Source organism: Pseudophryne corroboree, chromosome 6 (genome assembly GCF_028390025.1).
Source record: "Pseudophryne corroboree isolate aPseCor3 chromosome 6, aPseCor3.hap2, whole genome shotgun sequence".
In the NCBI taxonomy this organism is placed as follows: Eukaryota; Metazoa; Chordata; class Amphibia; order Anura; family Myobatrachidae; genus Pseudophryne; species Pseudophryne corroboree.
This window is the reverse complement of record NC_086449.1, coordinates 65,551,684-65,577,419: the sequence shown is the minus strand read 5'-3', so window position 1 is coordinate 65,577,419 and position 25,736 is coordinate 65,551,684. Positions and strand designations below refer to the sequence as shown.

At 41.6% G+C, this 25,736-nt stretch overlaps 1 pseudogene; it reads right to left on the bottom strand.

Annotated features, from left to right (window-relative positions):
• LOC134934280 (zinc finger protein 567-like) overlaps positions 1-25,736 on the bottom strand; it is a 72,483-nt pseudogene that overhangs the window by 8,170 nt on the left and 38,577 nt on the right.

The following is a 25,736-nucleotide window of genomic DNA, read 5'->3' as shown; positions in this document are numbered from 1 at the left end:
TACTCATGAGAGCTTACATTCTAAAGATGCACTTAAGGTGTCCTCACGGGATGCCATTTGTACAACAATGTCATCCATACTGTCATAGCAACATGCGGACTGGTAAAGAACTGGGGCCTATTATTACAGGTGGCCCTGGAGTTGAAGCAGTAAATGATTCCAAACTGGTGCCTAGCTACAGGAGGACTAAAAATCTATGTTACATCCTGGTCCATATTAACATCTCGGGCTTGGGTAAAACACTTTCCTCAACCGGGAAGTTACAAGTGTCTCGATTGTACTTCTTACCGGTACATGGAATGTGGGCCCACATTCTCGCACCTGCATTCGGGTATTCAAGTGAAGATTAAACACGTGATATCTTGTCTCAGTTCATAGAAACATAGAAACATGGAATTTGATGGCAGATAACCACTTGGCTTATTTAGTCTGCCCCTTTTTTACCATATTTTTATCTCAAACCTTATTTGATCCATTTTTCTTTGTAAGGATATCCTTATGTCTATCCCAGGCATATTTAAATTGCTCTACTGTCTTAACCTCTACCACTTCTGATGGGAGGCTATTCCACTTGTCCACTACAATTTCTGTGATGTCATTTTTTCTCAAATTACCCCTGAACCTCCCCGTCCTCCAGTATCAGTGCATGTCCTTGTGTACTATTGCTTCTCTTCATTTGGAGAATGTTTTCCTCCTGGACTTTTTTAAAACACTAGATATATTTGCACGTTTAGATCATGTCCCCCTTTCCCTTCTCTGCTCCAAACTATGCATATTGAGATTTTTTAGTCTTTCTGGGTATGGTTTGTGATGTAGGCCATACACCATTTTGGTATCTACTACCTACGTTGCCCATGTGGACTTTTATATGTCGGAAAGACTATCAGGCAATTCTGTGAGAGAAAGGCTCTGCATCAGCAGGCAATTAAAGCAGCATAGGAAGGAGAATGTCAAGACCAACCGGTGGCTCACCACTTTAGGGACTTTAAACACCCCTTAGCCACAATGAGGCATAAGATTATAAACCATATCCCCATTAACATCAGGGGAGGTGATCGGAGTACATAATTATTACAGATGGATCCATTATCTCCGGACAGTGGCACCCCTGGATCTCAATGAGACCAACAAGTTGGGATGTATTCTTTGAAGATCCATTCTCTTTTACAGATTAACATTTTACATTCTGGCCAATTAACCATTTGTCTTTTTATGTTTAAAGTAAGGTGGTTGGCTGGGGCATTATAGCCTTTAGAACAGTTAGCCATACATAATGTACTGCATTTGGACTAATAGAGAGTTTTATAGATGTTTTCTAACATTATGAACATGGCAGCGTTTTGTCTCTTTATACTTAGCACCAGTCTACTTTTAAGATTGCTTACTGGATATGTTTTTTTGTAATAGGCCCTACACACCTAGCGATAATTTGAAAGATATGAACGATCTCGTTCATAAATGAACGAGAACTCGTTCATATCTTTCAGTGTGGAGAGTACAGCGATGAACGATGCGCGTCCCCGCGCTCGTTCATCGCTGATCTCCCGTCGGCTGTGCATGCAGGCCAATATGGACGATCTCGTCCATATTAGCCTGCACTTCAATGCAGCCGGGTGACGGGGGGAGTGAAGAAACTTCACTCCCCCCGTCACTGCCCCCCCGCCGCCGGGTTGCTCGTCGGCCGTATCGGCCGTCGGGCACCTCGGCGGCGAATCGCCGAGTGAGTAGGGCCTATAACACTATTCTTATACTCTGCTGCCATCTTGTGGTTCTAAATAAGTATGCACCTTTTCTGTAGGGTGTTTTCTTTCTGTGCAGGAGCGCACGCTGTAAGGGATCCCATGGTAACGACACTGGTAGGTGCACATTGTGGGATCGTGATGTCATTGGTTCCCTACGGCATGGGCACAGCACTGGGTGATAGTTCTGGTGGAGGCTTCTATCTCTTCTCTTGTTATATAATGTAAGATTTTTATGTTATTGTGTATGTCCTGGCAAAATTTTGTTGATTAAAATGAGACATTGACCAGCATTTTGTACATCACGCTGATGTTTTGAGCCAGTCTTCTGGAGACATGAAGCCCTAGGAAAGCTGTAGGGCTAACTTTTCCTGCCAGGCATTCACTAACCAGGCATTCACTAACATTTTCAAATGGGAGTGCCAGTCACCTACCGTGTTTATCTATCTCTATATATATAGTCCCACAAACCGGCACTCCAATAATCAACCAGCTACTTGTGTGCCTTTGTTAAGTTTAAATAAAGCCAAGATAGGAAGACTGATGTCTGTCTAAAAAACACGGCACTCCAGAAATTTAGAATAAATATACTGGATTTAACACAGTGGTCCAAAGTATACAGGGCTGTATTTACCGTGATGGTAGTTTCCAGTTCTATCTGAATCTTCTTTAGCTCCTGTCCAACCTCCTCGACAACAAGGGCAATGAGATCTAATGAACATTTATTCAGAACCCCGCACCAGCGGCTACAGAACACAGGATTATTTCTACCCAAAGTAGGTACATTGGCAATACAGAAACCACGTGGTATTTGTTTCCATCTCAGATATTCAGATAGAAATTGACCATACAATGTAAGGTCAATTTCTCTTTGTCTGTGTTTTAGTACCTTATAGAAGACATCGGCCGGTATTTCGGCCGAAAGTAATTCAAAGTCAAAATTGTCAAATAATAGTTTTTCTATTTCATCATCTGTAAAAGATACTATTCCTATTTCTGTCACAAAAGAAATTAACCAGTCGTCATGCACTCATTGTGTTCACCATATAAAATGGAAAAATTATTTCTAAATAGTTACGCTGATCTCTGTGAAGATGTCAGGTCTCTGTTAAATGGCTCCTAGAAAATGTCATATGTCTCGTCCAATCCTCCAGTTGTTTGAGTTTTGTTAAAAAACAATATGAACAAATCATGGTATAGTATGTTCAACAATAGAACAGAAATGCAAGGTTCTTCATATCCCGCTTGTAATCAAATGCGTACCCGACTTAGACATCACACATGTGAATTCCACTCATAAAGGTATCTTTAAATCACCAATATGTCGTCTGTGTTAAGATTCTATAAAGCCACCACCAATCTCAATTGATGCGTACCATACTCACTGATAAACAGGATGGTACACCTCCTATAACGGTTTCTTTGATAAGTTTAGTGTGACTCCGTCACTGCATCTATCCCAATATCAGGCTTTAGCAAGGGGGATAGTCAAAACAATTTATTAAAAAGGTTTTAAAAACACACTAATGACAGACAGGTTTTTATAAGTATTTACAACAGTGGTAAGAACCAAGAGATCATGTAGTGTTCACCAATTGGAAGCTATGCATGTGTGTGCATGACCCGGCGGCCAAAATCGGGACTGCCCACATAGATGGAAACTGCAACACTTACCAACTGGAAACACTACACCGGTTTGATACACTCGCTTCCGATGTGTTTCGACCTGTTGTAGGTCTTTATCGAGGAAACGAAGTGTATCACATAACCCCAGTATTTATTGTACAGATCCAGAAGCGTTTGTGACGTCAAGGGCTTGGTTGATTGGTCGCCGCATTGCTAAGCGACCATACATCACCACCCGCGCCATCATGAAAAATCAACGAACGGCAGCGGCATCAGTACATCATTACACTGTCCAGCACCAACAAATCACAACATTTGGTTCATGGATGACGGCACCAAAACCCTACACAACAAATGTATGCACAGAGAATGAACCAAAACAATGTGGTTACGTCACCTAATAACTAGATTTAGTTGCTAGGTTACAAGGAACACACAATCCTGATCAAAGGGACTCCACGTAACCCCCGCACTGCATGTATCCATTTGTATAATATAAACTTCATTACTAGGGGATGTTTTGATATTTAACCTCACAATATATATATATATATATATATATATATATATATATATTAATACTGAGATACTAAATTATAATATTGTAAAAACTTATTTAAAACTGGTTCCGTCATCCATCTACTATACATTACATCAGGGGTTAAAGTGAGCCGGAACGGGCCGGAACTGCGTTCCGTCAGTTCCACCAGGAGACGGAACGCAGTTCCGCCTCCCCCGGCTCACCTAACCCGATGTCCCGGGCCGCGCTGCAGGGAGATGCCGGGCGCCCGCTGAGATCGCGTTACCAGCGGGCACCCATCTCCCTCTCCGCAGCGGCAGCCGGAGGCAGGAGCTCAGTACTGAGCTCCGGCTTCCGGCTCTGTCAGTGCGCGCTATGGGAGAGACGTCACGACGTCTCTCTCATAGTGCAGAGGAGCAGACGGCGAGAGAGGACTGCGGCGGGAGCGGGGCTTGGTAAGTATAGTGCTTCCCCCCCCCTCCTGTATGTGTACCACTGTCGTTTCTACTGGGGGCCTTTACTACTGGGGCAAACAACAGAGGGGCAAACTACTGGGGGGCTCTAGTACTGGGGGCAAACTACTGGGGGGCTTTACTGCTAAGGCAAACTACAAGGGGCAAACTACTGGGATTCATTACTACAAGGGGGCAAGCTACTGGGGGGCTCTAGTACTGGGGGCAAACTACTGGGGGCCTTTACTGCTGGGGCAAACTACAAGGGGCAAACTACTGGGGGCATTACTACAAGGGGGCAAGCTACAAAGGGGCAAGCTACTGGCAGCATTACTACTGGGGGCTAAACTACAAGGGGGCATAATTACAGGAGCTAAACTACTGGGGGTATAACTACAAGGGGGCAAACTACTGGGGATAATTACTAACTTTGGAAAACTACATGGGGGCTAAACTACAGGGGCTAAACAACTGGGGGCACAACTGCAGGGGGCATTACCACTGGGGGCTAAACTACATGGGGCAAACTACATGAGGGCAAAACTACTGGGGGCATTACCACTCAGAGGCTAAACTAAAGGGGGGGGAGTAAATTGCTGGGGTCATAACTGCAGGGGCATTACCAGTATGGGCATGACTACTGGGGCTAAACGACTAGGGGCAATACTACACAGGGGCATTACCATTAAGGGCATTACTGATGGGGTGCACAGCTAATGAGGGCATTGTAAAGGGGGCACTTCATAAGGGGCACTACTGTTGGGGGCATTGCATAAGGGGCACTACTACTGTGGGCATTGTATAAGGGGTGCTACTGCTGGGGGCATTACTGTATGGGCCGACAAAGAAGCTGCGTTCCCGGTCCGCCCTCCATCGCTCCGCCCCTACCATCGCCGCCGCACTGGAAGCCCAGGTTCCAGACTCCCAGCTGCAGCGGATCTGGGACCAGGCCGGCTTTATTATCCCTGCCGCTGCATCGAGCTCCTGTGACCGCCGTGCTACTAGTTCAAATCTGTGGCTGATTGGCTGCCGGTCCGCAGCAGTTTTGAAATATTAGCGCGTGGTCACAGGAGCTCGATGCGGCAGCAGGGATAATAAAGCCAGTCTGGTTCCAGATCCACTGCAGCCTCCCTCAGCCTCTTCTGCCACCCCGCCCACGGACCTCTGCGCACCCACAGCCTCCTCCTCCGCACTATCTCTGAGGCCCACAGCCTCCTCCACGTCACGCCTACCACAGCCTACTCATCCACAGCACCGCAGACCACCGCCGCTGCTAAACAGGTAATCTAACCTGCTGTCTTTCTCTCTCCCTACTCCCTACTGTATTCCCCTGCTGTCACTTTCCATATCCCTGCTGTCACTTTCCATGTCCCTGCTGTCACTCTCCCTGTCACTCTATAATGTTAATTTCGGCTCATTCTCTGTGCTATAATGTGAATTTTGGCTCATTCTGTGTGCTATAATGTGAATTTCGGCTCATACCGTGTGGTGTAATGTGAATTTCGGCTCATACTGTGTGGTGTAATGTGAATTTCGGCTCATACTGTGTGGTATAATGTGAATTTCGGCTCATACTGTGTGGTGTAATGTGAATTTCGGCTCATACTGTGTGGTGTAATGTGAATTTCGGCTCATACTGTGTGGTGTAATGTGAATTTTGGCTCATACTGTGTGGTGTAATGTGAATTTTGGCTCATACTGTGTGCTATAATGTGATTTTTGGCTCATACTGTGTGGTGTAATGTGAATTTCGGCTCATACTGTGTGGTGTAATGTGAATTTGGCTCATACCGTGTGGTGTAATGTGAATTTCGGCTCATACCGTGTGGTGTAATGTGAATTTGGCTCATACTGTGTGGTGTAATATGAATTTCGGCTCATACTGTGAGCTATAATGTGAAAGGGGTCCTACTATTGTGGTGCATAATGTGTATAAGGGGTATATGGTGTGGTAAACTACACTGAAGGGCATGCCCCCTTTTGCGTGGCCACGCCCCCTTGTCAGGAGTGAGCACGCCTTCGGCGCGCACATAATTGCACCCTTCACTTTTCCATACCCCTACTTCAAAATTTTCACTTGGGTACTACTACTGTGGGCATTATTACTATTGTGTGACCACGCCCCTTTCTTTTTGAGACCACACCCCCTTTTTGCTGCGCACGCCTTACATGGGTGCCGTGGGGATGGGGGGTGAGTTCCACCACCTCTCTAGGACCACTTTAAGCACTGCATTACATCTCTATTGTTCGTGCACCATTGTATTATTGATTTGTTTCAAGTTCATAAAAAGCGCACAAACAATAGAGATAAAAGATTGGCAAAAGCAGAGATGAGGTGGATTTTTAATTTAGGTACTTTAGCGCCTAATGGTCTAATTCATAAGTTTAAATTAAGTTGGTTTTTATAATAACTTATTTAGTATGTTATATATTACTATTTAATGTATGGTAGATGGATGACGGAACCAGTTTTAAATAAGTTTTAAGTCCGCATGTTGGTATGACAGTATGGATGACAATGTTGTACAAATGGCATCCCGTGAGGACACCTTAAGTGCATCTTTAGAATGTAAGCTCTCAAGAGTAGGGCCTTTTTCCCTCGTGTGCTTAACCTTTTCTTACATTTAAAATCCTCAACTGCCCAAATACTGCAGTTTTTTGTCCACCTTGAAACTTATCTCTATGTCCTTTACTGGTGTAGTTATGCTTAGTTACCCTGTACTTGTCCTATATTGTCTTCAACTGTAAGTCACTGTTTTCTTGTTTTGATTATGTTCATATGTACTCTGCAATTGGGCACTGCGGAACCCTTGTGGCACCATATAAATAAAGGGTAATAATAATAATACATTCTCGGAATAGACAGAACTTTTTGCTTGACAGTTCTCAGGTGCATTGCATTGCTTATAAATTGCATTGACATCTCATCAATTCTAGCCTCTGCCTTAGCAGTGTTGTCAGAAATTCTAACTGCTCGGAAAAATTGTGAACAGGGGAGACTATTCCTAATGGAACTTGGATGTTTACTGTTCGCTTTCAAAATTTTATTTTATTCCTGTTGGTTAGTTTCTTGTGTAAGTTCATATATAAGTGAGCATTTTCCTGGGAGAGCTCGACATACAGATAGTTTACTTTATTTTAACTGATTTCAAAATGAGCGGGGTACTGCAAGTGGGGGGGCACAGGGGGAGGGGAGTACCATGGGTTGGGGAGGGTAGTTCCACAAGTGGGGGAGGGGAGTGCTGTGGGTGGAAAGGGGGATGCCGCAGGGGGGTAGAGCAGATGGGCTGTTGGAGGTGTGTGTGAAAAGGGGTCAGTGGTGTAGCAGAAAGTGGGAGGGCAGAGAGAGCAGGAGAGTAGGGGAAAGCAGAGGGGCCAAAGGGATAGATATCACTCACCGTCACTCTGTGTGTGCGCTGTGTGGCTGCCAGGAACTGGTGACAGGAGGAGCTCTGTCACGTGAGATGACAGCTTATCCTCACAATGCCAGAGCTCCCCAAGCTGTGGCCTCTTATAGGTGCTGGCAGCTGCCAGATATTATGTGAGTGGTGCTGATGCAGTACTGGATGCAGAGCTACATGTGGCCCCACACTGCGGTCAGCCTCCCAGGAACCTTCCCAGCAGCTTTCAAGGCCAATCCGTCCCTGCAGCTTTATATGTGTCTCACACTATTTTAGATTTATCTATATCTTTACACATTCTCCCCATACTTGTGTGGATTTCCTCGGACTGCTCTTATTTCTTTCCATACTCCAAAAATATACTGATAGGTTAATTGGCTTCCTGCACAAAAAAATAACCATAGGGTGTGTGCTTGTATCTGTACCTGGGCAACTTAAGGTGTTTACACACGGTGAGATCCTTGCTATGTCTGGTTTTGACTATGCGATTTCCCTTGAACTCCCCCAGAGCCCAGATAACACAGATAGGACAGATTTTTACTATCTGTGCTTGAGATTTTGTCTATGTGTGATTTTGACTAAGTGCTAATTATGACTATACTTTGTACTAGATAGTACATTAGATGGCCCAAGTGGTTTTTATCTGCCATTAAAATCTATGTTTCTATGCTTTAGTAAGTGACCTTCGGAATATTAATGTCTCACTCGCTGTTCTACCTGCTCTTTGCATTTAAATGAGTGATACAAATTTGGTAAATTATTAGAGATGTAAATTTGAGATGTCTTAATGTCAGTAAATATTAATACGTGGTTCTTGGCAGTGCCCTAGGAACACGCGTAGCAGACACAGTAAAAAGTGACAGGACCATTTTTGTAGTTTATTAAATTCTACACACTGGAGTCCAATGCAATTCAAATGTAAATGTGTTTGTCGGTTTGGGCATTATCATTCACACAATGCAAGCCACGCATGATATGAATATTCCAACCCCGTTTCATCCCCTTAGGGGAGGTTTATTAAAATTCTAATTATGTAGTTTCCAGTGGCGTGCGGTGAGGTCAGTGGCTGGTGAGGCACTACAGCCATAATGTCCGCCAAATCTGCCGATGACCCCTACCACTACCGAGCCAATGCCCGCTACTGCCCCTGAGTCGATGTCCGCTGCCACCGCCACCGGCTTACAAACTCGCCCACCATAAACTGACCCAGCCCTCCGCCACTAATTTTTATCTCACTCCGATGCCGCCAATGCCCACTGCCTGCCTGCTCATCATACTTGTTATATATTGTACATTTTTATAGAAAAAAAAAATAGTGTTTGGGACAGGGAAGGGAGTGGGAGGAGGACATGAATGCAATTCTGATGTCCAGGACTTTTATTAACTTAATGGAGAAGGGTCTGAATGGGTTAAAAAATAAAAAATAAAATGCGTGAGGTCCCCCCTCCTTAGTATAACCAGCCTCGGGCTCTTTGAGCCGGTCTTGGTTTTTTAAATACAGGGGAAAAATTGGACAGGGGTTCCTCGTATTTAGACAACCACAACCGGGCTCTTTGACCAGTCCTGGTTCCAAAAATACGGGGGACAAAAGATGTAGGGGGCCCCATACTTTTAAAACCAGCATCGGGCTCCACTAGCCAGGGACATAATGACACAGCCGGGGGACACATTTATGTAGGTACCTGCGGCCGTGGCATTACCCCCCCCCAACTAGTCACCCCTGGCCGGGGTTCCCTGGAGGAGTGGGGACCCCGTAAATCAAAGGGTCCCCCACCCTCCAGGCACCCAAGGGCCAGGGGTGAAGCCCGAGGCTGTCACCCACCGTGCCAGGCTGATAGTCATGAGTGTTAAAAAAATAATATAATTTTTTTGTTGTGGAACTACAAGGCCCAGCAAGCATCCCCCACTTGCTGGTACTTGGAGGACCTCAAGTATCAGCATGCGGGGAAATACAACAAAAACAATACCCAAATAAAAACACAACACACACTGTGAAAGTTAAATTTTATTATAACACACTTACACACTCACACATACTTACCTACATCCCACCCCGAAAATCACGTCCACTTGTCCAGTAGAATCCAATAGTGGCACCTGTAAAAGTGAATGAAAATAAATAGTTACCGAGGGGGGAACAAAAAGAGAGAGAGTGAGAGATAGAGAGAAAGAGAGGGGAACACGCTCACTTGTCACTCCGGCCCATTGCTTAGTAATGGGGCGGGACGCCTGGCAACAACAAGCAGTCTGAGTGGAGGCTGTAGAGACGGGATCTGGAGGCAGACAGCTTCAGAGACAGATGGGATGGCCCAGTGTAGAGGTGAGCACTGCTGGGACATTTTAGACAAAACAAATAGAATACTAACTCACCCCTCACTCCTGCTTCAGCCCCGACACTCCAACGCCGGTTACAGCCGCCGGGTCCCACCGCCTCTTCCGCCTCCAGCATCATGTGGGTGATTGGACAGCGGATCCAGCACTAGATCCGCTGCCCAATCACAGGTGCCTCGCTGACATGGGGGTGATGTCCCTGTCAGCGATGCACTTCTTTCAGTGCCGCTTTCCCTATCTATTTGAATGGGCTTATACAGCCCAGTGCTTGGCCCCGTCGCCAGCTCTGCCCCAGTTCCCATTATCTATGGGAGGCACCACTATCTGTGCCTCCCAAATGCATTTAAATGCATCAAATTATTACAATTAAATAAAGAAGATACTTATGACACAGACTATGTGTCATAAGTATCTTCTTTGTCTGATTGTAATAATTAATCACAGGGGAGGCACTGTCTCCACTGCCTCCCCTGACTGCATGTCACTGGTAGTCTCCTATTTCTCACCTGAAGAATACCTATGTTACATGTCAGCTTCCTAACATATCAGGAAGGAAGAGAATTAGTGATGAGTGAGTGAGTGAGGGCTTTCACATTTATATATAGCATTTATATATACATATAGTATTTTTAATTTCTTTCAAAATTTGTGCAAACTATTTCTTGGTGCTTTATATGTGTCATTTTGATTATATTTACAGTGAATTATTGTGATGTTCCAGCTGCTGATACTGTATGTAGAAAAGATCTCTCTTCCTAAACTCTGCCTTAACAATAGGTGACTCCTAAACAATGGACCCTTTAGTGACATAACAGAGGCTGCTGTGATCTAATTAGAATGCAAGGTGTTACCCCTGCCAGGGTGTAATTAGCATTTCCCATTGTAGTAAGTGACTTTAGTAATATTTACACCTCATTTACAAGACAAGGGGCTGGGCACGAGAAGTTGATGTGCTGAATGACTATATACTAATGTTATGTGACACTACTTCACATGTCACCTCTCAGTGTAAGAATTCCTTCTGGTCATCCTGGGAACCATAGAGTGGGTGCTTGTTTCAGTACCTGGGCAACTTAAGGTGTTTCCACACGGTGAGATCCTTGCTATGTATGATTTTGACTATGTGATTTCCCTTGAACTCCCCCAGAGCCCAGATAACACAGATTGTACAGATTTTTACTATCTGTGCTTGAGATTTTATCTATGTGTGATTTTGTCTAAGTGCTAATTTTGACTATACTTTGTACTAGATAGTACACTAGATGGCCCAAGTGGTTTTTATCTGCCATTAAAATCTATGTTTCTATGCTATAGTAAGTGACCTTAGGAATATTTATGTCTCACTCGTTGTTCTACCTGCTCTTTGCATTTAAATGAGTGATAAAATGTGGAAAATTTTTAGAGATGTAAATTTGAGACGTCTTAATGTCAGTAAATATTAATACATGGTTCTTGGCAGTGCCCTAGGAACACGCGTAGCGGACACATTAAAAAGTGACAGGACCATTTTTGTAGTTTATTAAATTCTACACACTGGAGTCCAATGCAATTCAAATTTAAATGTGATTGTCCGTTTGGGCATTATCATTCACGCAATGCAAGCCACACATGATATCAATATCCCAACCCCCTTTTCATCCCCTTAGGGGAGGTTTATTAAATTCTAATTATGTAGGTTCCTATTTCCCACCTGTAGAATACCTATGTTACATTTCAGCTTCCTAACATATCAGGAAGAAAGAGAATTAGTGATGAGTGAGTGAGTGAGTGAGTGAGTGAGGGCTTTTGCATTTATATATAGCATTTTAATATACATATAATATTTTTTATTTTTTCAACATTTGTGCAAACTTTTTCTTGGTGCTTTATATGTGTAATTTTGATTATATTTACAGTGAATCATTGTGATGTTTCTGCTGCTGATACTGTACGTAGAAAAGGTCTGTCTGCATAAACTCTGCCTGAACAATAGGTGACTCCTAAACAATGTACCCTTTAGTAACATAACAGAGGATGCTGTGATCTAATTAGAATACAAGGTGTTACCCCTGCCAGGGTGTAATTAGCATTTCCCATTGTAGTAAGTGACTTTAGGAATATTTACACCTCATTTACAAGACAAGGAGCTGGGCACGAGAAGCTAATGTGCTGAATGACTATATACTAATGTTATGTAACACTAATTCACATGTCACCTCTCGGTGTAAGAATTCCTTCTGCCCATTCTGGGAACTACTGGGGAGAGATGGGGAGGAGTGACTATAAATAGGCTGTATCAGGCCAGTGATAGCTGATGGAGGAGCTGCTGGATGAGTTACTGGTTGGAGAGCTGGGAGGATGGATCAGTAAGAGAAAGAAAGGATCTCTAGAGTAAGGTGATTATATTATACATATGAATATATTGATATATACATAAATATTTGTAGATGTTATTTTGTAAATATTGTCATGTTATCAATACTTAAAAAGTTTTATTTAAACAATTGTTATATATTTAGTATTAAATATAATAGAATTATATTTCATAGGGCAAACTACTGTGAACTTTATATTCTATATTTGGCATTATCAAATAAATATTGTATTTAATAAAAACTGAATTTACATATTTTAAAAGAAAAATATGAAGATAACACACTGTATATGACACAGAATTATATAAGTCGTAATGTAGGTAGATATTCATGAATCACTATGTAACTGAATGTAAGTCCATAATAAATGTGTAAGTATATTTATGGGCACTTACAGTCTGTCTGGTATGGGCCAGATACGTAGCAGTAGGAAAAATTTAGTTGTCCCTTCATTGTGACAACCAACTTTTGGTTGAACATTTGCTTAATTTTAGTCCAAAATTGTTTAATACTCAGTAATCTCAAACTTTAAACTGTATATTTTGTAGTAATATTATTGTATCATGTATATAATATAATCTAAATAGTCTCTATTAGGTGCTACATAATTATCACTTGTCATAATTATGTTTTAAACTCGATGCAAGTTTAAAAAAGCTTTCAGGGACTATCATCATGTCTCTAACAAATGTATAATTTATGGAAAACTGCTCTTTCTGCTGAGACAGCTTTCAGAGGTGAGAGACTTTTCTCCTGCTTACATGGCTCTTGTCATATTTATACCCACATCAGTGGATCTGGTCACAGTGACTTCATTGCCCCTTCTCCCCACACAGCCAACAGTTGTGACCCTACAACCCTGGGCACACAGCTCTCTCCCTGCTCTTGGATGCCATGTTCTAATTGTGCCGGCACCCCGAGCTGGGCACACAGCCAACAGCCAAGCACCACTACTTCCCCTACAACCTGGGCACACAGCCCTCTCTCTGCTGCCATATGCTCCCTTTGCTTGCACCCCAAGCTGGACACACAGCCAACAGATGGGCACTTGGGCACACAGCTATCTTCATGCTTGCTGCTGCCATATGCTCCCTGTGCCTGCACCTAAGCTTGACACATGGCCAATAGATGGGCACCCCCACTTCTCCCACACCTTGGGCGCATAGCTGCCTGTGCATTAATGCTCATTCTGAAAATGTTAATTATCACCTGATTTTGTTGAAAATAAGTGATGAATAGACTACGTATTACTGTGGGATTATGTGTGTATTAAATAAATATATATACTCTCTCAGTATATTGGTCTCATGTGAACTACTATTTTTTGTATATCAGTAGTGTGGTATAATATGTGCAATATGGACCTCATTCAGTAAAGAGTGCAGAGTCTGCTCTGATACCACTTCCCCCATAATGCTGTTTCATACATCTACCCCTGTGAACTATATTAAGTATCAGCAGCTGCTACAGGATAATAGAGTTATCCATGCTGCAAAATACACAAATATAAAAACATTGGTAAATGACTGGGTTATATTTGTTAGTGTATATAAAAATATATAAAGTTCATTATATATAGTCACACTGATACTGTAAAAGTAGAATTACCCCAGTAACCTTTATGCTGTTAAATATATATTTTTTTTCTTGCAGGACAACAAATTTACAGGATTTTAACCAATAAGTTATTGTAGAAAGGGACATTTTTCTCTGATAAAACCCACTACAGGCATCATTTCTCCTTACACCTCTGGAGGAATCGCACAAGCTATTCTCATTTTCTGGATAGGAGAAACATTCTACAGCTAATTTGTTTCTCATCTAATACAGGATGAGTCTCCCAGGAAAGAAACCACATCTGTGCTCTGAGTGTGACAAAAGCTTTACATATATATCACAGCTTCTCATACATCAGAGGAGTCACACAGGAGAGAGACCCTTTCCATGTTCTGAGTGCAGCAAATGTTTTACCCAAAACTCAAAGCTTGTTAGACATCAGAGGAGTCACACAGGAGAGAAACCATTTCAATGCTCTGAATGTAGCAAGTGTTTTAGCCACAAGCGAGACCTTGTTAGTCATCAAAGGACTCACACAGGAGAGAAACCATTTCAATGCTCTGAATGTAGCAAGTGTTTTACCAAGAAGCGAAACCTTGTTATTCATCAGATGAGTCACACAGGAGAGAAACCATTTACATGTTCTGAGTGCAGCAAATGTTTTACCCTAAACTCACAGCTTGTGATACATCAGATGAGTCACACAGGAGAGAAACCATTTACATGTTCTGAGTGCAGCAAATGTTTTACCCTAAACTCACAGCTTGTTAGACATCAGAGGACTCACACAGGAGAGAAGCCATTTCAATGCTCTGAATGTGGCAAGTGTTTTACCTACAAGCGAGACCTTGTTAGTCATCAAAGGACTCACACAGGAGAGAAACCATTTACATGTTTTGAATGCAGCAAGCATTTTTCCCAGAAGTCACATCTTGTTTTACATCAGAGAGCTCACACAGGAGAGAAATCATATACTGTAAATGTTCTCAATGCAGAAATAGTTTTATAGATAAGCAATATCTTGTTATACATCACATGATTCATACAGGAGAGAAGCCTTTTAATTGCTTTGAATGTAACAAATGTTTTACTAGAAATATATCACTTATTATTCACGTGAGGAGTCACACTGAGGGACTGACTGTATCCTGTGTTTCTTAAGTAAGTTAGCTTGTATAAATTCAATATGGTTACAATTGAGGTCATTTTTTTCTTTCTGAATGTAACTTGTGTTTTATAGAAGTTAATCTTGTTAAATAATAGAGAGGAGAAACATCAATAGTTGATCCTCTGCACCAATGTGTGTAATAAACAATGTGTAGGGTGAAACCCCCCAAAATTGCCTGATTTGATTAGTTATTTGTAAATATATGTTTTCACTACCATGGCATAAGAGGCGCTACTACTGACACCTAATACAAAAGTATACAACACACAAGAGAGAGAACAGCAGTTTCTTGGTGTAGGGCACTGGATCAAAACATAACATTAATTGTATTTGTATAAAAAGTAGATAATTCATATTAAAATATATCAGTGAAATATTAGAAAAGAAATACATGATAAAGTGATAAAAAATATCACTGGGGTACATAATTTATCCTTTTTTATTATATATTCATTTCCTATATTAAAATTGTTCTGGTCTTCCCTTTTTTTCTTGCTCTACAGTGATTAGTACACCAACGCACATATGCCTAATTGTTATAGTGACACGAGATTCAGTTTTTCTCATATTGGGGCAGTTTATACTCCTGCTATTGTATGTTTAACTTTACCTTATTGTTTATATTTGCTGTAAGCCTACTTAAAGTCAATAAAACAGATATTTAAAAATAAAATATTAATGGGGCTGGTGCAAGTGTCCTATATAATTTGGATTGGATACATATAAAGTCATTAACACAGTTTCAGCTTAGCAAATGTTGCAACAATTGTAACTAAAAGTCCTAGTTTCCAAAGTAATGACATCTAGCTGGAGCCTTACCCATGCAGAGGTGGAACTGAAATTGTTGAAGCAGGTGAATTTAACCTGGCCCCTGAGATCTATGGGGGCCACTGCTGGCCAGATTAGCAATGAGTCATCCCCTGGATGCAACTCCCCCATACACAAGGTTTTGAGCATTTTTTTTTCATTTATGGTCCAATGCAGGGAGCAGGGTGGGCCCCACTACCAGAGGGACTTGCCCCTTACCTTAGGTAGGCAGAGCCGACCTTGTGTGTGCTGTACAGACTAATAGAGGAGCCCTGCCACCTATCAGTGCTGTTGATCCCAGCCACATGTACAATTTTTCTGATTCTCTGATGTCTGTGAATTAAAGGCAGCTCACAACCAGTGTATCTGGCACTGTCAGAGTCTCACATATATACATATATAAGAGAGCGCATTAAGTTTCCACTTACATACTTTAGATGAGAGGAATAAGAGCTCTCTCCAGAGGAAACACCCATGCTCACATCTATTGGGAGTTTGGCCTCCGTCCCAAACATGTATACAAATATCCCATAGCTTCACATTGAGTGCAATTGTAAGCATACACTAGTTTGTTAACATGCCTCTTCCAGTGGATCTTACTCAAAGGATTTAAAGTTCCTAGCATATTCAGCAGCGTTCTATTAAACCGCTCAGGCTGCGGGTCACCCTGAGGATGGTAGGGCATAGTTCTTGACTTTGAAATCCCACAGCTTACACAGAGTTCTTTAATCAATTTAACCTCAAACTCTCTACCCTGGTCTGAATACAACCTTTTTGGGAGTCCATAATGGACGAAGAATTTGTCCCACAGAGTGTTTGCAACTGTGGCTGCCTTCTGGTTAGGTGTTATATACGCCTGCGCATATCTGGTAAAGTAATCTGCCACTACTAAAATATGGCACTTCTTCCCTGCGTCTACCTCCAATGTTAAGAAGTCCATGCACACTAAGTCCATGGGTCCATTACTCTTGAAATTCACCAATGGGGCTACTTTTGCAGGCAATGTTTTCCTTACAACACAATTTCCACAGTTATTGCAGTACTTCTCTATCTCGTTCTTCATCCTCGGCCAGTAGAACCAATCAGTCACAAGTTTTAAGGTTTTTTCAAACCCTAAATGCCCATGCTTATCATGCAGGGATTGCACAAATCTCAGGCAATGTTTCTTTGGTAGTAATAATTGATATATTATTTGGTACATCTGTGTAAAAATCCTCTCATAATTAGATTTTTTTTTTCTGTCAATTCAGAAGTCCAATGTCTTCTATCAGCTCAGGCTCAGTTGGGGTATTTTTCCATCTTACCGTTCCCGGTATCACTTGTCCAATACCTGGATCTCTAAGTTGATCCTGTCTGATTTGATGTTCCTTTAACTTGGGTAAGTCTTCCATCTCCATCAAACTGACCCAGCAATAAGAGAGTGGTAGCGCTTCAGTTGTTACTCCCAGCACACTTACTAGTGCACCATTCGTAGTGGCATTCACCTGCAGGGTTCGACACATTCCCTGAATCTCTCCGGTCGGTACCTCCACTTCCTGTCCTGGAATCCTAGAGAGAGAATTTGCATCGATTTTGCTCACTCCTGGTCGGTACTTCAAAGTGAATTCATACAGGACCAGTGCTGCAAAGCAGCGGTGCCTGGTCGCATATAGTTTCGCAGTAGTGTGCACATAAAGTGAGTGGGTTGTTGTCTGTATGCACTTCGAATTTAACCCCGTATATATAATCCTGGAATTTGTCCACTATGCACCACTTCAAGGATAAGAATTTTATTTTGTGCGTAAGATATCGCCTTTCACTATCACTACCTGCTAGAAAACAACACCAGTTTCAGCCCATTTTGGTGTTTTTGATATAACACACCTCCAAGCACTTCTATGGATGCATCGATGTGTAGGACGTATGGTAGGATTGGATCGGCATATGCCAAAACCGGGGCATTGCTTAAACTTTCTTTCAGAGATATGAAGGCCTCCTCACATTCGGGTGTCCACCTTTCTCCAAATGGTTCAGTGGGCTTATAGAGTTTCTCTGTCAGTTATACTCATTATTTATTCCTCCCATGTATAGCAGGGTATCCATTTGTGAGATCAGTTAATGGGTTGGTGAGGGCAGAATAGTTTGGGACGAATCTGCAATAATATCCACAGAAGCCCAGGAACAATCTAAATTCTTTCAACTTGGTGGGACGTGGCCATTTCGTCATTGCCTTCACCTTGTCAGGGTCTGTGTCCACTCCATCCTTGCTAACAATGTGTCCCAAATACTTGACACATAATTGACACAAGTGACATTTATCCAGTGATAGCTTCAGGCCACCTTCAATCATCCTCTCTAAAACTTTTATGAGGCAATAGTTATGTTCCTCCACAGTAGCTCCGAAGACAATTATATCGTCCAAGTAAACTATCACCTCATAGTGTTCATATCGTTGATGATCTTCTCCACTGGAAAGTTGCAGGAGCCCCTTTCACCCCTGTGGCATTTGAAGAAACTCATAAAATACCAATGGACATATAAAAGTAGTCTTCTCTCTGTCCTCGGGCACATTGGTATCTGGTAGTACCCGTTTCTTAAATCCAAAACTGAGAACAGAATGCTCCCATGTAGGCAATCTCTAAGGCCTCATCTATCTGAGGCACAGTATATTGGTCAGTTACTTCCTTTGGTTCAAGGTTCTACAGTTTATGCACATCCTGATATTCCCATTATTCTTCCGTGCGATGACAATTGGGGAGGCATAGGGGCTCTTAGACTCTATTAGTACCTGATTTTCTAATAGTCCCTTCAAATGCTTCTTCACATCTTCAAACTCGTCTGGGGCTATCCTTCGTGAATGCTCCCAGAAAGGTGTGTCATCTGTGAGTCTTATATGATGCTCTACTCCTTTGGCCGTTCCTAGATCCAACTTTCCAGTGGAAAACACTTCCTCTCTACATTCCAACTCCTTGATTAAACTAGCTCTCGCCTCAGAGGTGAGCTTGTATCCCAGTAAGCAAACATCAAACTTATTGTTGGTCTCCATTAGGGTTCCTCCAGGTTGCACACAGTATGAATAGGAAGGCATGTCAGCTGGTTCATTTTAATTTTTTAACTACTCAATGAGGATGGGGTATATTCTGGTATTAGTCCTGATGATTAAAGGGGGCTCCTCTTCCTTGAGGGACCTCTGGGCAGACGAATGCAATCAAGGGCACTTGTAACCTCTCCATATCTTCCCTTTCTTCCAGACACAGTTCCATTGTTATCTCAGTGTATCCCAGGTAAGGGTGTTTCTCTATGCTAAGCCCCCATATTACTAATCCTGGCAGTGGCTGTATGGGGACTTCAGGGATGTTTCTTCTGTACCAGTCCTCAAACACTTTCGAAACTTGAGAACCACTGTCAATCAGAATCTTGCAGCAATGCCCATTTATCTTGGCAGTCATTATTGGGGCAGGTCCCATCACTCTTTTGGGCAACACTCCATTCCACCAAGTGCTCCCCATTGTGCAGCGCTCAACTTTTAGGAGACCTGTGTGGTGTCCACAGGCCTTCCACGTCCATTTCCCTGACTTGTATCTTCTCTGCTAGAATTACTATTGGAGTTCTGGGAACATTGAGGTTAAAATTATACTCAAAGGCCCTATGACCCATAATCCCACACTTAAAACAGCCTTGATTCATGAAGTTATTTACCCTTCCCATGCCCCTTCCACTTGCGTTGGGTGTAGGATTTTGAAGGGAGTTGTTGGCACTTTGGTTACCTATAAATTGTTATTTTTTTGTTTTGCTCCTCCATAAGTTTTAAAATCTTGTCTTCTAGTACATTGGTCTCAACAGTAGATTGCACCACCTTGACATTTTTAGTCATCCGATCCCTCATCTCTATTAGCACCACCTCCTGTTTAACCTCTTTTAGCAACTAATTGAATGCTGGAGGGATATCCCTTGTACCAGAACACCTCAGTTACTGCGCCACCGTATCCGTTGTCAGAGCTCCTCATAGTAGCTGCTTCATATGGCTCTTATATACCTCTTCCTTACCAATCCCTCCTTTGTTGACAATTTTATATAGCAGCTTATCAACTCATATCACATACGAACTCAGTTTCTTCCCTGGTTCATGGAAGGTGTGATCTAATTTAGACATGAGGTCACCTACATCTTCGAGGGTGCCATACACATAGTCCAGAGCATCAAAGTATGTCTCTAGTGTAGCATTGGAATTACTTTGCCTAGCTGCCTGCACTATCCCCATGGCCAGCCCCCGTAAACTCTCCATCGCTCTCTGGCATTTTATTTGGTCAAGACACTGCCATTCTTCTGCCTATTGTATTGCAGCCTCCTTCCAGGCTTCGAAAGTTTCCTCTCCAGTAGGTACAGGCACAATGCCAGAGAATATCCTTAATCTTTTGATAGCTTCCCTCGTAATGCCATATTTCTAATTCAGAGACAACTCTATCCACTATTGTTTCAAATTGCCCACCAGTTACATTTGTGTCTCCATTCCTCTTATCCAAAGTAGTTGAGGGAGTTCCTGAGATGCGAGCATTGGTTACTTCTTCCTCCCTCCTACTAGGCCAAATGATACACCACTTCCTCCCCATTTCTTCATCCACCATCAGCATAGATGGGATCAAATTTGCATCTGGCTCCCTCTCCATTTCTACCAATAGGGCAACTGGTTCTACAACTTCTCCTCCCCATTTATCAACTATCCTGGGTCTGGTTATGCAATACAGTGTGCAAATTTTGCTACTCACTTCCTCATATGAGAAACCTGCAATACCCCCACTACTCCCATACACCTCTTGCGATTCACCTTTTTCCTCTGACACCATGTATAAATCTCTTCCCCAATGGGCACTTCCATGGTTCTTAACTATAAAAGAAAACATCAATTGTTAATTCCCAAAACCTTATAAGCGCTGGATCCCAGATCTCAGCAGTGCCTCCACTTTGTAAACCCCCTTTCTGTGTGATAGATACCTAGTGATGGGGAAATTACAGTTATAGGTAACGTGCCTCCACCCAAGCTGAATATAACTTCTTGGCTTGCTTGGGAAAGCCTGTAAGGTTCACAAACTGCATATAAAGATGTACAGCCTGTAATGTTTGGTAACTGCATATAAAGATGTACAGTGTTGCCCTTATGAGTTATATACCTGCTCTTCTTTCAGACTCCTTGGATCGATTTCCAGACAAACCAAATGAATGGTAAGTAGAACAGATTTAATGTATCAAGGTCATATAACTATCATGTACAATATAAATATATCATATATATATATATATATATATATATATATATATATATCCCCTTGCTAACCCTTGGATAATATACCTATACATAAAAATGCATGCAATACAAAAATACCTCTGTAACCACATCAGTTTCAAAAATTAGAGTGACCCGGGTACTCTTTAGCTTTGTAGTGCACTATTGGGGTCCATAGGTTTTTTTCCGTCAACTGTAATGTAATGTAATGAAAATACACCTTAGATAAATGTAGTTATATCCCCTTTCCGGAGAATTCCTATTAGAATTGTATATTAGTGTCTGCCTCTGTGTAATCTTGTCATGTATTGTAGACCTTTCCTGTTGTAACTGGGGTTTAGGCAAATCTCTCACACTCCCTTTGCGGCTCTGTGTTGGGAATCCAATACTGCATCGCTTTTAGTTCCTTCTAAACTGATCACTAGACACTCCTTTAGTCAACGAGTAGATATTCAGCCACTCCAGTAATGGCTGACAGTCAGATAAGTCTATTAGTCCCGTTAACGCTGTATAACTGGCTACCAATGCTGAGCATTTGCTATAAATAAATATAAGGCTTATGCAATCTGCACCCCAGGTGTCTCTTCCTGTGTATATAGTGTCTTTAATCATGTTGAATTAACATATTCTCTCTATCCACAGCTTCAAGCTCTTACTGCTCCTCTTGTACTTATAAGTTCACGACAACAGTTAGTACAGTAAGTATAAATACCTCTAACCCTAGTCCGCTACAATCCCTTTTCTGTACTTCTGAGCTGTGTCTTGTCCTTTCATACGCACATATATAAATATTTCACTTTTTGCAGCTTCAGTACATATGTGGCAGGTTGAATAGATGAAGGCATGAAACAGTTTCACACCAAGAACATACAAGGGGTTACACTACATGCAGTAAAGAAGCATTGTTTCCCTGCCGGTATACAATGTTGCAGCCTGCTTGAATAATCACTTACTCCACCTGCTGCTGTTTTAGGTTTAGAATAAATTATCTCCCTTTAGTCTGCAGAGTATTATAACATGCCTGGTGTGGGGTATGCGAGTATTAGGGATTGCAGCAACGCAGACAGCACGGGATACTACCCCAATTGATGAGCTGTAAGACACAAGCAACTGTGGGTGTGTGATGTGGGGTCAAATTAATTCACTTTCACCTCCTGTGAATTCTTCCTAGCCTTAGGATACTCCCCCGACTCTTCCTGCACCTCTCCTACTGGCTGAGTGGTCCGGTTCTGCCCCCTACACACCTCACATACAGCTCTGTCACAGCTGCATAGGAATCAGTACAGAGCCTTTCTAACTGCTGCTATCATGGATCCAGAGGCGCCTCTCTCCTCACACCCGGGAGCAAGGGCAAGTCTATATGCATCGCTACAGCACCTGTCACTTTCCTCCGCTGTGCTCCACCTCTCCCACTCCTGTCTTATGCTAGCTACATCCCTGAGTCTCTGTCATCACTGCAGGGATTTCTGCCAGCTCTCTACCTCAGTGACTTTGGGAACCAAGGTCTGCACTCTGACCAGGGAACCGGTAACAACTGTCACTCCCTGCCGGTGGAGTGCGCTTTTTATAGACTCTCCTCCAGTGGTATGTGGTAACAACTGTCACTCCCTTGCTTCACCTGCTGCACACAGCACCTTTCTTAACCCCTTATATGCTGCAACAACATGAATATTTAACTATAACTTCTGGTTATAGGGTTACACCCCTCTATTGTGACACATATTGTCTTTCTCATAACTCTAAGCATGAATTATATAATACCTCTTTATGTATATATATATATATATATATACACAGCAAACAAAAGAAGCGGCACTCAGAGGCAGAAGAAAGCAAATTCTATTTCACTCAAAGTGATCGCAGCTGATGATTTGGGGTTTTGGATGAGACAGCTTTCGTTATACCTGTTAATATTCTCCTGATGATGGTCTGTGTCGGACCGAAAACGTTTGAGATACCTTTATTATGCTGCAAGGTGCAGTTGAATTACGCTGTCAGTAAAATAAATTTGGTGCATACTTAAGGACTAAGACTGGTGAGTGCTCCATTTTCTGGTTTCTATAATTGGATGCTCAAGAGAGCCTCTGTGGATGACACCCCAGCGGATGGACTTTGGTCTAAACGTTATTTACCGTTTAGATCAAATTTACCATTAAACAGAAAAAAGTTTTTTCCAAGGTCATCCGAAGAAGGTCCATAAATAGTGGAATATCCAATGCCTCCATTCCTGCTTTCTTCAGAAAAATCTCCATAGCACTCAAACCTGCCTCGTGCGGTATATTCGTGTAGAGAATCACAACGTCTACTACACAGACTAAGGTATCAGTCGGTACACATTGAACCTTACTCAAATGGTTAAGGAAGCTGGTAGTGTCCTTAATAAAGTGCTTGTGCTTCAAAATCATTGGCTGCAAAATGCTGTCTAAAAAAATTGACACTGGTTGAAAAATGGATTCCCTTGCGGTAATGATGGGCCTGCCTGGTGGGGAATGTAAACTCTTATGTAATTTTGGAACTGTAAAAAATAAAGTTACCAAAAGGTGTTCCTGTATAAGTACTTATGCAATTTTGGTGTCAACTTGCCACTCTCTCTGGCTGCATCTAGAGTGCTTTTTAGTGCTTTTTGAAATTCCAGAGACGGGTCTCGAGGTAATTCCTCATAAACAGCTGTGTCAGCCAATTGGTTCTGTATCTCATTGATGTAATACTTCAAATCAAGGATCACCACCCCTCCCCCTTGTCCGCAGGGTGAATAACTATGTCCTTATAGTTTCCTAGCTGCTTTAGAGCCGTCCATTCTGCCTTGGACATATTGCTGTGCACAGAAGCTGTAGCCATAGCATTATTGTACCTGTGGACAGAGTCATACAACAGCCTGGAAAAGGACTTAATGGAGGCATTGGTGGAGACAGGATCAAAGGTGGACTTAAGATGCTGGTTTAAGAAGCCTTGATGTAAAGTGTCCAGACTAGAAGGGGGAGGATACAAGAACAAAAAGATGAAAATGGCTGTATTGTCAGTGCACATGGGGGAGACTAGATAAGGTTATCCCATCTGCCCATATTTCAATAAAATGTAACTTTTATTAATGTTTGTTTAAAATTGGTGTACAATAATTACACATGACCAAGAGTATAAGCGAAACATAAAGGTTAAAAATCTGACATAGACAAAACATACAAAGTGCAATGAAATTAAAGGTGTTTTTAAGATTAAAATGTGTGTCCACGTGTTTTTATTCTAATGTACAGGTATATGTGATTTTGTTATTCCACAATTGAGTCAATATTCATTTATATGTTTAGTCGTCATAAAATTTCTGAAGGTGGCATTAAATAATATAGATATTAGTCTTGGTAGTACCCTAAACATGAATTCAGTATGAGCTGTTTGGATTCCACTCAAATGTGACAAGCTAATTATCGCAATATCTGATTAAGGTAAATATATATGTAGAGCTGTAACCCCAATTTTAATGTACAATACACTCAGAGGGGATAGGTGTCTCCTTAATTTATTCATATTTGATCAGATGTATGGCACTTTAGTGTAGTGTTCAGATATTCACACAATTGTTGTTCCTTTAAGGAGTATTCGTCGCAATATCTGATTAGGTCGAATATATAGGTGATACTATAAATTAAATTTTAATACACATTATACCCTGAGGGGATAACGTATCTCCCTCAGTTATTGATGTCTGATCAGGTATATAAAACTTTATTATAATGCTCAGGTGTTCACACTATTGTTGTCCCTTTAAGGAAAGCACCTTTATTCATAAGGACTGGTGATACCCTCCCAAATGTCCAATTTACTCCCTTTTCATATTAGACATATGGTAATCATTAGTGGTAATGAGGTGTTCACAATGTTATTTTCCCTAGAGGAAAAAGTATCCTCATTATTAAGGATTAGTAACACCTCTCTGAATATCAGTGTATGGTCAAACCGTTAGATTATATCTCAACATCAAACGTCCAAACTGATCATTGAAAAGGGAGATCCGTTGTTATATTTCTTTTAGTAAAATGTACAATAAATTGTGGGGGGACATATATCTCCCTCAGTTGTTTGTATGTAATCAAATATATAACAGTCAGGTATTCACACTATTATGTCATTAAAAGGAAACCACCTTAATTATTAAGGACTGGTGACACCATCGCAATTAGTTCTAATTATTTATCTAGATATGTGAAATATAATCGCAGATATTCCTGGTCATATTTAGATATTTAATATCAATAATAATTAAGTATGTAACACTCAATTATAATGTTTTAGGTGTTAAAAATATTATTATCCCTAGGAGGAAGACGCCTCCATTTTTAAGGATTAGTAACACCTACTTAAATATCAATAATAATAACCAATGAAATACGTATCACCATTAAACATCTGATATAATTATTCAAAAGAAAAATCCTTTATTTAATATATATAGAAATTGCGGTGATTTTAATAAAGATTTTAGTGCCGTGGTTCATGTATATCACACAGTCATGGTATATTTCTCAA